Source organism: Euwallacea similis, chromosome 22, assembly GCF_039881205.1.
Source record: "Euwallacea similis isolate ESF13 chromosome 22, ESF131.1, whole genome shotgun sequence".
NCBI classification, from domain to species: domain Eukaryota; kingdom Metazoa; phylum Arthropoda; class Insecta; order Coleoptera; family Curculionidae; genus Euwallacea; species Euwallacea similis.
The window spans coordinates 1,466,971-1,480,362 of record NC_089630.1 but is presented as its reverse complement, the minus strand read 5'-3'; the positions used below and the strand labels follow the sequence as shown (position 1 = coordinate 1,480,362).

General features: G+C 38.0%; 1 protein-coding gene across 3 annotated transcripts in view; it reads right to left on the bottom strand.

The window, feature by feature from the left end:
- The window catches only part of Prosap (prosap), a 38,084-nt gene that overhangs the window by 15,750 nt on the left and 8,942 nt on the right, over positions 1-13,392 (bottom strand). Inside the window, exon 1 of one of the 3 annotated variants that reach the window (XM_066401159.1) lies at positions 10,779-11,010. The exons of the other annotated variants lie outside the window; for them this stretch is intronic. The gene's annotated coding sequence lies outside the window, so the exon portion shown is untranslated. Of the gene's footprint in view, positions 1-10,778; positions 11,011-13,392 lie in introns of those variants that run through there. 3 annotated transcript variants of the gene reach the window in all.

The window sequence follows — 13,392 nt, the reverse complement described above, 5'->3', positions numbered from 1 at the left end:
TCTATGAAAATCCATTAAGGAGTTTCCGAGATATCGAAGTTTCGAATTGGCCAAAGTTTTCCATTTTCTGGCATTTATATTTCCATCAGAAATGACGCCTCTTGTGTATCATCCGTTCGTTTGAGCGGCTGCAAGTTTCTCTCAAATATCCCTCCCGTCAAATATCCTTAGACTCTTGAACGACTGAGTCAGTCCGACTTCAGAAAACTCCTGGAAAACTACTAAAAGCCGCTTGCGGTCCGTGGCAGATTTGAACGCCCGTTAAGTAAAGACCAATATCTCCACACATGATTTTCCATAGTTTTTTCGGAGGAACTCCAAACCCTCCCGACCTCACATTTATCAAAATTCAGCTATCTTTTAGGTTACACATTAATGCAGACATTACATTAATAACGCAGGTGGTAATTAATCATTTCTTTAGACCTTGCACAGCCTTTTTTTGTCTGCTTTAATCCATCATTCCGTCTTGGGCTGGCAGCTTTTAAAGTAAATGTCAAAGGAACAACAGCAAAATTAGGTGGTTTAATCGTCACCGCTAAGCAGGCAGGTAAAAAGCCATAAATTTAGATACCTAAACTGTTTATGTAATCACTCCTGAAATAGAAGCTGAAGGAATGTATTTTGACTGCAACGAAAAGTATGGGTTTTGTGTCGTGGGAAGTTCTCATCCTTATTTGCAGAGTACCGACTCATTCCAGTTAAAATTTGGTAGTTTCTGGGTCGATTTGATGAATGTATTTTCCACTAGACAATGAGATGTTAAATTACGTGTTTTATGGTGGGAAAATGTGCTAATTTGCCCTTATTCTTATTCTGCGTTATACAAGAGTCTGGTGGGAATTTCGCTATTACACTCCAGTTTCATAATTAAAACGAAAAACGTCTTAGAAAATTTTCCAAACTTAATACTTTTTCGGTATTGTTAGCAGAGGAAAAGCCCGGGAGCTTTTCGCTTTTCTCATGTGTCGGAGAGAGAGAACAGTACGACTTTTTTCATGTGCGTGATTGCATAAACGTGCCCAGGCAAGATGTATGTTTATTATTGGTTGTCAATTTACCCCTGGAGGCGCTTACATAATAATCATTTTCCTGACAACTGGTAAACGGCTTTCCCTTTAATGGAAACCTTGTAGTTTCACGTGTTATTTTGTTTTCAACTGTGGGCTTTCGCTGCTTTTCTGGTGAAAATTGTGTGCTTTACCGAGTCACCAAAACAGGAATTCGCCATCAGTTCCGTTTAATCCTACAAAAGAATTAAAGAAGCACGATTTCCACGCTATAGCAAACTGTTTAATTTGGCGTGGTAAACGAAAGTAAAAGAGCTTATAAAAATAAAGCAGTTTCACAAGAAACCGCATCTAAATTGAATAGGAAAATTTTCCAACACCATCGAGAGGAAATTTTCACACCATCATTGTAACCAAAGATGAAAGATTTCAAGGATGCCGTAACGGCGCCATTGCTCTGCATAATGTAATGACTAGTTATGTAGACTCACTTGTATATGCCCTGTTTCTATGTTGTCTATAAACCGACCCTGGGGGCATTACTGTAGATCGTGTTTCTGATGGCAAAACTTAATGATGTGCACTCCGTGTCTACATCGTTCTGCCTAACCCGATCTAATAAAAATCAAAAATAAGTGTTGGCTTAAAGAAGGCGATTCATGCGTAGATCTACGTCGTTAGAGCTGACTTGTATTTCATTTATTTGTTGTTGTGTAAACTGGAATTGAGAATCGAGAAGGATAGATCTAGAAGTACATCTACTGTTCCCTCGTGCTGGATGTTCTTTCGCCGTTCTTCTTGATGAATATAAACAATTTCCGTGTGCTGAATGCAATAAAAGCAATTTGAATGTTGCCTCGTGCCCAGAGCGAAACGAAGTACGCCGCATAGCATCGTGAATTGTTTTTACTAGAGAAAGATGACACGCCGAGTGTGCGACCAGATCGTGAACTTATTCACTCACCATGGTCTCAGTGAAGGTCTTCGCAATAAGTCAATAACCGAGACTGTATATTGAGTATTGGTTCGGCCTACAATAAAAACTTAATGCGATCCTTCAACTAGAACATTACATCACGTTATTACTGCTAGCCTAATATGTCTTATTTTTAAATTATCTTGTGCGGTTTTGGCTGATACGAATTTTAAATGAATAATTGCTTTTTCGTGCCGGATAATTGGAATCGTCAAAGAAGTAATCTGGTTATTTGCGGAAACTTTTTCTACGAGTCTAGGTCACATGCATCGGTTTGGCCGTTACAGGGTGTCCGTCTCTGGAGCTCAATCGTGGGGTTTCGGAAGTACCACGTCAAGTTGCGTCGCAAATTTGAATGACTTGGAGTCGGGCGGTTTCAAAATTTGAAAATTTCCGATGAGTTTCTGAGGCATTCTGCGAGAGTTAAAAGTGCGCCAAGCTCGATTAAATTACTATCAAATTTTGGAAGGGCATATTTCCGACTTTAAATTGCGCAGTTTTGCCCCAGTTTAACCGACCTGGTATCTTTCACGGTTTCCGAGATCCTCGCGGTTGAGCCCCAGAGACCGACGCCCTGTACAAAGCGGCATATCAATTATGTATGCCGGCGAAATTGACCAAAAAACCGCCTCTAAAGGGCCATTATAATGGACTAATAACGTTGTTACTTACATTGTTTAACGGTACCTGTTTCATTATTATAAGTAATTACTTTCAACTAAATTCTTTGTAGCCAAGAATCAACCGGTTTGGTCTTATGCAACACGTCGAGTTTTTTAGTCCACATACCACCATGATCTTCTACTACCAAAGTGGTAAGGTCATTCTGTCTATCTTTGATGTTATAGGGCTGCTTTTTTCGCGGAGAAATTCATTAAAGCTCAGCTGCAGATGACAAGCAACTGGTTGCAAACTAACAGTTAATTCCTAACTGCATAATATCACGCAACATTCCTCATCCTTGTCCAATAGTATAATGTGGCAAAACCGCTGTTTAATAATGATTTTTATAAGGCTTTAACCGCGGCAATATTGCCGTCTTTCCCAAGCAATTAATCGCATGTAATAAGATTCAAATGAAACGAAACAAATTGGTTCGGGTTCACCTTCGTTATATTTTATTGACGTGAATAAGACATGCTAAAAAATTTACATTACGTAACATGTAATATTATTCTGGCTTATTTCAAGATACCTGTCAGTCGTTTCCTGACGCAGTGCTTCTACCTAATTAGGATTTGATGTGTGACTTTGATACTTGGTAATACAAGTTGTTATAAGCAATTATGGGGTTTTCGCAACCCGACGCAAGTTTTGGAAGACAGAAGAATCCTCCACAGAAAGAAACCTTTTAACGACCGAAAAAAGGCCTCCTGTGCCTGGAGCTTGCCTTTAAAATCTGGATACCACCGTATGAGACTCAACAATGTCACAAAGCTACTATTAGAGTTGTAGACCATTTGAGGAAACCAAGAAGTCTAAGAATAGCAATGGATTTAAGAAGTTAAATTTTGATAGAAACGATATTCCTCCTATCCGGAACTCGTGGAACCACTCAATTAATCGCCTCTATACCTCAATTGAAGTTCTCCAGCTTTGGAAGAGTCTTTTTAGGAACCTCCATTTTACAGAACTTTCAAAATTGCTAAATTAGTCATTAAAGTAATTCAGTATCTCAGAAACCAAAAGAGTTCAAGCTAAGACGATTGCTCTACGGGTTCCGAAAATATTGGCCGAAATGTCGCAACCCTGCCTCGGGTTCACGATACTGCTTCAAAAGGAGTCATCGGAATGCCTTATATGGACCACGTTCACCCACCGCCTAATAGATGACTTGGTCGGTCACCCTTCCTGAGCCAACTAGTCTCGTTACACTGCCCCCCATCAGGAAGGACCCCTTTCCCGTACAATTCCGGTCTACTCGACCTCAATTAGCTCCATTACAACATGTTCTCTCCTTGACTTTTGATCACTTCCCATATGATTTAAAGGTCCCAACACCTGCTCGACCTTAGAACGAGTGATCAACATAGTACAGCGACACCCCACACTCGTGCATTTGCTGGACTCCTTTCGACTGATCCGAGAAATCTTTTATTTAAATGAAATGGAATTTATTGAACAAAACTAGATCAGTATGGACGATAAAGCAGCGCCCACGGAGGAAATGTAAATTGTCGGTTACGTAAAACGAGCTTAAGTTGTTTCGCCCACGTAGTTAATGTTGAAAATCTACGAAAATATGTATCAAGATCAGCTCCGATTAGGAAATTTACCTCCTGTGTGATTTTGTATTCCCCCGTGCCTAATTAGAGCTTTTCTCGTGAAGGCTGCAATTCGTTATAGAGCATGATTGATATTGGTGATTTCTAGCTCCAACGATCATCATAGCCTTAAACCTGATGGTGCCCTTGAGGATCATTTACAAGGACCGCAGACAGACACCGATAAATATGTAAGAAACAAAAGGTGTGTCAAAAGCGATCTTATCATAATTGAATTGCGAAGACTTGTAGTTTGTATGTGTGGGAGAGCAGCTAGCTCCAGTAGATACTTTTACAGACGATCTGATGTGATCAATGCGAAATTACATGGGAGGTATTTAAGTATGCCATCTTTCAGGGTTTAGTTCTTTTACAGCCACCTACAGACGGTGGGAAAAGAAAGAGGCATAATTCAATGGAGTGTCAACTAAATAGCATAGACATTGTGTTATATCCTGATGGGGAAAGTTCGATTTGCTCCGAACAAAATCAGGTTAAACTGCATTATCCCAGGTGCAGCCATTTATCCGTCTCACCTACATTGCCTATACGAGCATTATAGACGTGCAATTTATCCATTGGCCTAATGCAGGTTCGTTAAAAGTCCTATTGTGCAATCCGAAATTGTTTCAGATTGCAACAAAAGCATTTTTTAATTTGGCCCAGACACGATATAGAATGCAGAACTGGTTCCGATAAGTAACACTATTTGGAAGTAGTAATGGTGGCTTGGGTACCAATGGAGTCGGACAGCTAAAATGGGTGAACACATTATAGGCGTGGTGCCACTGCCTTGTAATGTGCTTTCATCATTTTGGTGCTAGTTTAAAAGAAGAACTTCCTTTGAAAAAGGTACGAAACTCTAGAACTTTTCTACTTTGAAAATTTATGGACGACCAGTGCACTCTAGAGACTTACACAGGTCATGACACTTCAAGTAGTTCTTGAAAAACAATTATTATCGTGACTCAGGATCTTAGAAAGCAAAAGAATTTGAGCTCTCTTTTTAAGGCAGTTGCTCTCCACTGGTTGTCGAAATATCGGGGTTTATGCTTGGAAAGTTCGTAAAAAGTAGGTACCTCTTTCATTGGCAATTTTTGGGAAATTTTCAAAATTTTTGAGCTGCGGGTCTTCGAGTAATCTTTAAAATCCATCGAATTTCGAGCAAACGCTGAGCTAAGCAAGTTAATTTCAATGAAGCCAGTGTCGTACCGAAAAGACATGAAGATGATGCGGAACTTCAGGGGAACTTTTCCTCTTTAAAGATCCCTGGGGATACTAATAAACAATGCACACCACTGACCTACTAATCTTCAAGTGATTTATAGCAAAGGCTGAGGCTCGGAGGTTAATTTCAATTGAGAGTGTGTTGTACCGAGTTTAAACAAAGTTATACCACGAAACACGCTTTGACCACTGGCTATTAGTACTAGTTTAAAAATAGACTTAATGTTTAGTTATCATTATCATTAATATTTTTTTCTGTTGAGAATCAAAGGTATCGGAGGAAATCCCACAGTGATGCGGTGATTTGGAGTCGTTGCATTCCCGGAAGCGTCTGCTAGGCAACCTGCTATTAAAAACCTATTCCGTGGATAATTAGGTACTATTTAGATTTTGAAAGTCACGTATTCTCTGCCTGAGATTAATGCTGTTGATTACGTAATATGCCCGGTGCAGCTATTCTCAGAGGCGTCGAATAACACACTTCTTTTTCTCATGGTAAAATTTTCAGACAAAATGCGCCATCACTGTTTTAGTGTTCACGTACAATGCTTGAAATGTTATTCAGTCTGAAATTGCTTGATGTGGAAGAATTGCTTCGCTGGTAACGATTTTTCCAAATTCTTCTCTCTGATAACTGTATACTGCATATGAATTCTCTACATTTTCGAAATTCCTAAAGATTCTATCGAACGAGGCACGCCACTGCCTTTTACGGAATTTGAAAGCCAGGAGAATTCCCTGCAATTTTTTCTACTTGAAAGGGCATTTACAGAAATCAGGGTTGTGCCATAAGCGGATCACAAGGAGTAATAAATCATATAATGGCGATGTTTAACATTCTACATTGCAGAAACTTTTAACAATTATGTGGAACTGGGCACGCCACTGTCTTTTGAAATTATGTGTCTGAAACAGAAACCCATGCCTGCATCTAAACTCTTTTGAAGTCCATGATAGTTTTGGTGGAACTGAACACGCGACTGCTCCTCATTAGATTTGAAAGCCTAACGAACTCTGCCAAATTTTGCACTTGAAAGCACATTTGCAGAAACTAAGGTCGTACCACAAGGTCAAAAGTCATGGAAAGTTTCTATTTCGTAGAAATTCGTGGAGATTCTGTGAAGCTATGTACGACACTGTCTTTCCTGGAATTTTAAAATCTAAAGAATTCTGTAAATGTTTTTTGAGAAGTTAAATTATTGGAGAAATTTCTCGTCTCAATCGCTAAGGAACGACAGTTTTTTCCTGGTTTCACAGAATCGCCGGGAAAAAACTACTTGCGTGCGAGCCGCTTTTCTCCAACAAAATAAAAAAGTGAGCAAACCGCCTTAAACGTATAAAACATGCGTACTTTTGTCCAATTCTCGACAGATTTCTGTACCCGGAAGAATATATGCAGAAATCAATGTCGTACCATAAGGTACATTACAGGAAGGAACTATGGTTAAAATCACGTAACTTTTCATGCACGCCACAGGTTTCATATCAGCAGTGATGCCACATCTTTTAAAAATTAACATATAGTAGGAATTTGTCAGGTGCAGCGCTATCTGTATTTAGCAGTATTTAACAGTATTGTTAGATCCAGAGCAAATAATTATCACACCAATAAGCAAAAAAGTTTTAAAATTAAATTGAACAAAAAACGTCAACCAATCAAGCGGCAACCGTGCAAAAAAAATACGGTTATGTTTATACATTTAAATATATCTCTATTCTTTTTTAGCACATTAAATTTATGAGTATTACCTAAGGCGGTGCTCAATCGTCACATTTTGCGACGTGACTAAAAAGTTATGTGATTTAAACCACATGTAAATAATAAGAACTAAAATCGATTCTCCGAAACCCTTTACAACTCTCGCGGAAGTAAAAACGTCACTATTTGCCGTTCGATTTGAAAACTTGAAGAATTCTTCACAAGATTCTCTAGTTCAAAGCACATTGATAGGAACCAGGAGCGTACGTGTCAAGGGATTAGAGACAGCTAACAATCAAGTAAAATCGATGTCAGAGCTCTGTAAATTTTGGAACTTCTGCGACAACACGAACGCCCTTGGCTTTTATTGGATTTTAAACCTGAAGAATTATGTCTAAAATTCAATATCCGAAGGACGAAGATCGACACTGAAATCGATTATGTAGCGTAACGATCCCTCAAAGATGTGAGTGTTCGTGTGGTTCGAGCAACCAATCAAACCCAACAAAAAAAGAAAAATAGTCGGTTGTTTTGACATCCAACGTTTCGCAACATTCTTAGTTCCTCCTCAGGGCACTGGAAATCAGCGCAAAAGGCGCACCACAACCATACAGGTCAAATGCGTCCAGTGCGCGTATACTTATAGATTATTAATCACTTATTCTTATTATTGCATTATTGGATAAATTATTAAGTTTTAAATTACCATTCCCGAGCTATAATACGGTGCTAAAATAACAAGGCAGTTACTTCTTACCCTCCAACTAATTGATATATTAAAGTTGTTACTTGTAAGAGCCCATAATTCGTCCAATAACATTTCAGGTAAGCTACCAGGATGTGTTATTAAATTGTTATTACTGTTATTGGCCGTTTGAGCAACTCTCGTTTTTGATCGTATTTATCTTAATCACTTAGTTAAATTATCGCTATTAAATTTGATAATCACCGCCTAAAAAGGCGCAATAAATCACCGGCCACTACACGAAATTGTTTCCCCACAAGATCTTAATATGCGCCAACAGGTACTTAATATAATATCAAGGTTAGTGAGCTTTAATTGATATTTTGACGGTTTTGAGATAAAGCGGCCGAATTTGCTATCGCTCGTAAGTCAAGGTCTAAAAAGGATTGTTTTGAATGGTCAACGCTCATGGGGCAAAGCGGTAAGTAAAATACCGTTCTCGCTCCAACTTTCAGAAGATTAAATCCTCGTAAAATCTTTTACCGGAATATTCAGACCACATCGTGATAACCCAGTACCAATGGCGTAACTGACCTTCCCATTTTATAACTGTTTCCACGATGAATTAATAAGCGATAGCCAAATATTTGTAAACGCGTAGCGGTACCACCTCTAGCCATGAGAAAGGCTACTTATGCAATGATCGCTTATGAAAGAGTTTGACCTATGAAATTTACACATTCACCATCATAATCATATGCGAAATGACCACCCGCATTTCGTCCATTCAATGAAATAAAAAGGAAGTGTATTCAACAAGGTCACTTCAATTATCTTGATGCCAAATCCACTTATAGTATTCCGCATGCATGCACAAAGCAATTTAGCTTACAACGTTTGCAAATCTGCTTAATTATGAAATTGGATTATTGTTGGAATATTGTGACAAGTCCGCGTAAAAAGGGCAAATAAAAATTGTAGCGCTAAGCTGGAAATGTGAGCTTTGAGTATACCTTGAAATAAGAGATTTTTGCCACTTTCAGAGGAGTTTTTCAAACTCTTTATCAGTCTATTCCTGGGAGAATCTAGCGATTCCTTCAGTTCGCTTCACCCCCAGTCGCTCTTAATTTATCCCAATTCCCATTGAGTCTCAACCTGTCCTTTAAAGTACTGCGTTTATGAGATATTGAACGCCAACTAGGACAGGTTTCCAGCTACAATTTGGACAACTTTCTTGGATTCTCAGTTTTTAATAATTTATCTGTATTGGACCTTGATGGGGAATTGTGAGGCCCTTTAGGATTTTTTAATCCCATTTTTTAATATTTCAGGGCTCTCCATTTCATGAATTTTTCGCTTGATTGAATGTGGAAGTAATGTTCTATTAGGCAGCTACGCCACTGATTATTACAAATACATGTCGAGATTTGAAGTTACAAACGCTGAAGATTGCTTAGTTATTTGTAACATAACCAGAGACGCAGTGGGCTGATTGCTGAGGGTGCCAAACTCTCTTATGTATTACTACGAATTTTAAGAAAATAATTCGGTGCTTAAGAACAAGTTACGCCATTGATTTTTGAATTTTTCAAAAATCTAAAGTTTCATTTAAAAACATTGAAAATTGGTTCGTCGTATGTAAAATTACCAGGGGCGTTGTAGATTGTCGATTTCAATGCAGTTACCTGACTCTAAACAAGGTAACGCTCAAGAAAACTCTAAAAGAGGATTACAAAGTGAATTTCAATTCTACTTGGTGATGTACACTTGTTTTCAGTAGATTAATGAGGTTTTCGTTAGTAGATAGAGCATACTTGAAGCTGATACTTCACATAATATCTATGTAGTCATTTGATGGTAGGCAAGGAAAGGAAGTTCTGTAACGTTCAAGCAATGAAAATCAAAGCAGCTTCGCAAATTAAAATTTAATGCTTGAAATACAGTTGATTAATAATATTTTCATTAGCAAATAGAGCAGGCGTGAAGCAATAATTTCTCTCGATTTCAATGCATAGTGACTTGAATGCAAACAACAAGAACAGTGAAATCCTGTTTCTATTCGTTCTCAAGCGTAGCGCTAAGTTCCTCTCTTATTACGTGTGATAGTGAGGGTAGCCTCTTATTTCAGTGAGGCGCACTCATTCTACTGAAAGCTAAGTGAGGATGTAAAGAAAATTTTTACAAAAACTCATTGAGACATTGAACCATCCAACCGACTAACGTGAACCAATTTTCGCTACCATTGTAAAACACTTTTGTATAATTTGTTTTACTTGTAATCACTTTCTTTAATGGCCTTTTGTTTAAATAACACATTGACCTCGTTTGATACTGAGTATAACAATGCTGTATATTTTATGACAAATCGGTAAAAAGCCGAGGAAAATAAGAATCGAGATTCGTGTTTGTAGCACGGGAAAGGAGCAGATTTCTGACTTTTCCGTATCATTTACTGATTTAATTAATTATTATTGGAAATCGAACTTCTGCAGCATACATAGCAAATGGTCCTCGTTTTAAATTTCCGCAGTGGCGGAAATGGTAACTTCAGGTGGTCAAATAAATTTTTCTTCAGCATATGCTGCAAACGGTTCCTCGTTTTAAATTTTCACAGTGGCGGACAGAGTGAATTCAGGTGGTCAACACACATTTTATACAAAACAGCACATTAAATTGTCGTTACAATCCGAATTAAAATGCCTGAGTTTTTGTCGAACACGAAAATAGTGGTTTTGAAACTGGTTAATTGGCGGCATTTAAATTGGTCAGATTCTGGCATACTTTTAACTGGCAAATCTCGTTTAAACACTCATCAAGATAATGCGGACATTTTCATAACTGAAGTGTCCCTTTAAGCGACATGCAACACTCGGCGATAAATTTCCCATGGTGGGTTCCTGGTAATGTTTGAGCTCACCTTAGGTGCACATTTTAATCCACTGGGTTCATGGAGCGGCACAATAATCCAACAAGGTCACAGCAGGAGTAATAATACTTATATGCACCGAGCTAATCAAAAAGCGATTTTTAAATCCACTGAACCTTCACGCGCCAAAACCGTATCACGGTTCACTTGGAGTGGTTCTTACGGGTTCCTCGAGTTACCATTCTTCGTCGAATACCGAGCACCTACTAACAACTAGCCAGATCAGCGCGATTTCTACAGTTCTCTCCCATACACACACAATCGTTTTTTCTTCTCAAATCCCGTAAGGTAAATAATCGTTTAAAGCTCGCTGTAAAATCTACCTTTCGACTTGATAGTACATGAACAAAGCACAACTTAGGCTGAATATGATGGTACTTAAACCGTGAATACGATTACATTACATTTTCTTCAAACCGATTTATATCACGATAAGTGTTAACATTTCAAGATTTAAATGGATTAAAGAGCCGATTACGGGGGTCGTTATGAAAGGTATTCCCTATTTCCATGTAGTTCTAAGACACTTACGAGATGTCGTAAATATTGTATCTCCTCCAAGGGAATTATTATTACACGCAAATAAAATTTTGATTTATGAGCGAGGGGGATTATGGGTTTTTTCCCATCCGAACCTTGAAAAGTTCCTGCCAGGCTGCATGAGCGAAATTACCCAAGAAAATTTCTCTTTGAAATATTGACCATTCTACAGGTCACGTAGGCTCAAATCTGGTGGGCTGGATGCAACAAATTGCGTATGTCTATCTAATTCAGAAAACATAGCTTCTTTTCTATGAGATTTGTAATTTTACATTTTTAGTTAAATAATTTTTAAAAAGTCGATATTCAAAAAGAAATCAAACAAAAAATTTTGTTTTTTTAGGGCAAATAGGCCCAAGTCTGGTCAGTCTCAACAAACCGTTCGTGTTCATCTGTCCATGTTCGGGAGATACAGCTCCTTTTCTATATGCCTCTCATTTTTTCCATTTTCAGATGAATAACTTCAAAGATTTCTCACTCAAAGACGAATCAGAGGAGCATTAGGATTTGTTCCCATCCAAACAATGAAAAATTCCTCTCAGACTACATCTGATGTTGACGAAATTACCTTCAAAAATGTCTCGTCGAAATATTAGCATAAAAATTCAAGCAGTTCGCATATTGGTGAGAATTGCTGCATATTTTAGTATTTAAATTTTATCCCAGATTTCGATATCAGGTCAGGTAAATCAGTGTCATCTCTATCTATAAAGCATATGCTGTGGCTTGAGAATTTTCCCACTTGGGTTAAAAAATTCCAAGAATTCAAAATGAAGCAACGGTTCATTGCAAAAAGAGTCTGGAAAAGGTCCATTCAATGAAATTCGCAGAATTTTCGTGCTTAGTTAATAATTATGAAAATTCACCATTCGAAAAGAAATCAAATTTAGAATTCTAAATTTTTAATGGTCCAATAGTCTCAAGTCTGTTGTGTTGGACGTGCGTGTCTCTCTAACTCTGTTCGGGGGATATAGCTCCTTAGCTATGTGCCTAGTTTCAATATTCAGAGGAAGGAAAAACTCTGAGTAGAAGTTCCTTAAATGGAGGAAACATTTGTAGGAAGAAAAGGCAAAGATTTATCCCTTGGAACGTAATATTATGAAGTACCTACAGCTCAATTTAAACTGAACTAAAGTTACCGGAAAAAAGATTACTGGCAACTGGACATGCCGGAAATATCCAGAAGCCAATTTTAAGGAGTCCAAGGATATCCCAAAGGAAAATCTATATGTATATACATATATAGGATGGCTCACATTTGAACGCTCTCCCTTCAACCAAAAATTATAAGAATTTTTGTCAACAGTCAAATAGTCCCGGTGCTGCAGAGTGGACAGAGTTGGCAGTTGTGCAACTGTTGGAATTTCTGCTGAATGACACGCTACCCTTCACGTAGATTTAAATGGGATATCATGTGGATGGAAGGGGTGGGGATGTAACATCATTACTATTAAATGGGATTGCAATATCATTTCTGCTTAGAGTTTCAAACATCTGCAAAACTGTTTTTTGGGGTTGAATCATTTATTATATTATTTTTCTTCTGAATTTCCTTTGTTATGCCACTGTTGCCCAAATAAGCGATACCGATACCATAGACCTATATGGTTTACGGTGCCAAAAAATTGGTTTACTACCTGCTGTGCCCCGAAAAATGACGCAATTTGAAAACAGATCGTGAATCACGACGATCTAACATGTTCGTGTACCATAATGATAATCATAAATGCTGATTAACGTATCAAATTTTAATAGAATCGTTACGCAAGCGATTGTGGCTGCTTAAGTTACCAACGCGTTCGATTTGACATGTGTGATACAATTACGAAACCAATTAAAGGTGCTGCTACATGAATTATTAAAACATATCGAATATTTCATGCTCGTAGTAGTACTACGTCGGAGTTATTATACACGATTAAAATTTAATTAAAGCGAGAAACTGGAAGCCTAATGGGGATTTGTATCTAACACGCGATACTGCTTTGTGGAACAAGGAAATATCGCGAAAAGTAGTTGAGAAAAGGGTCTATTCATCACCAAAGATTCAGCACAACATAATGTG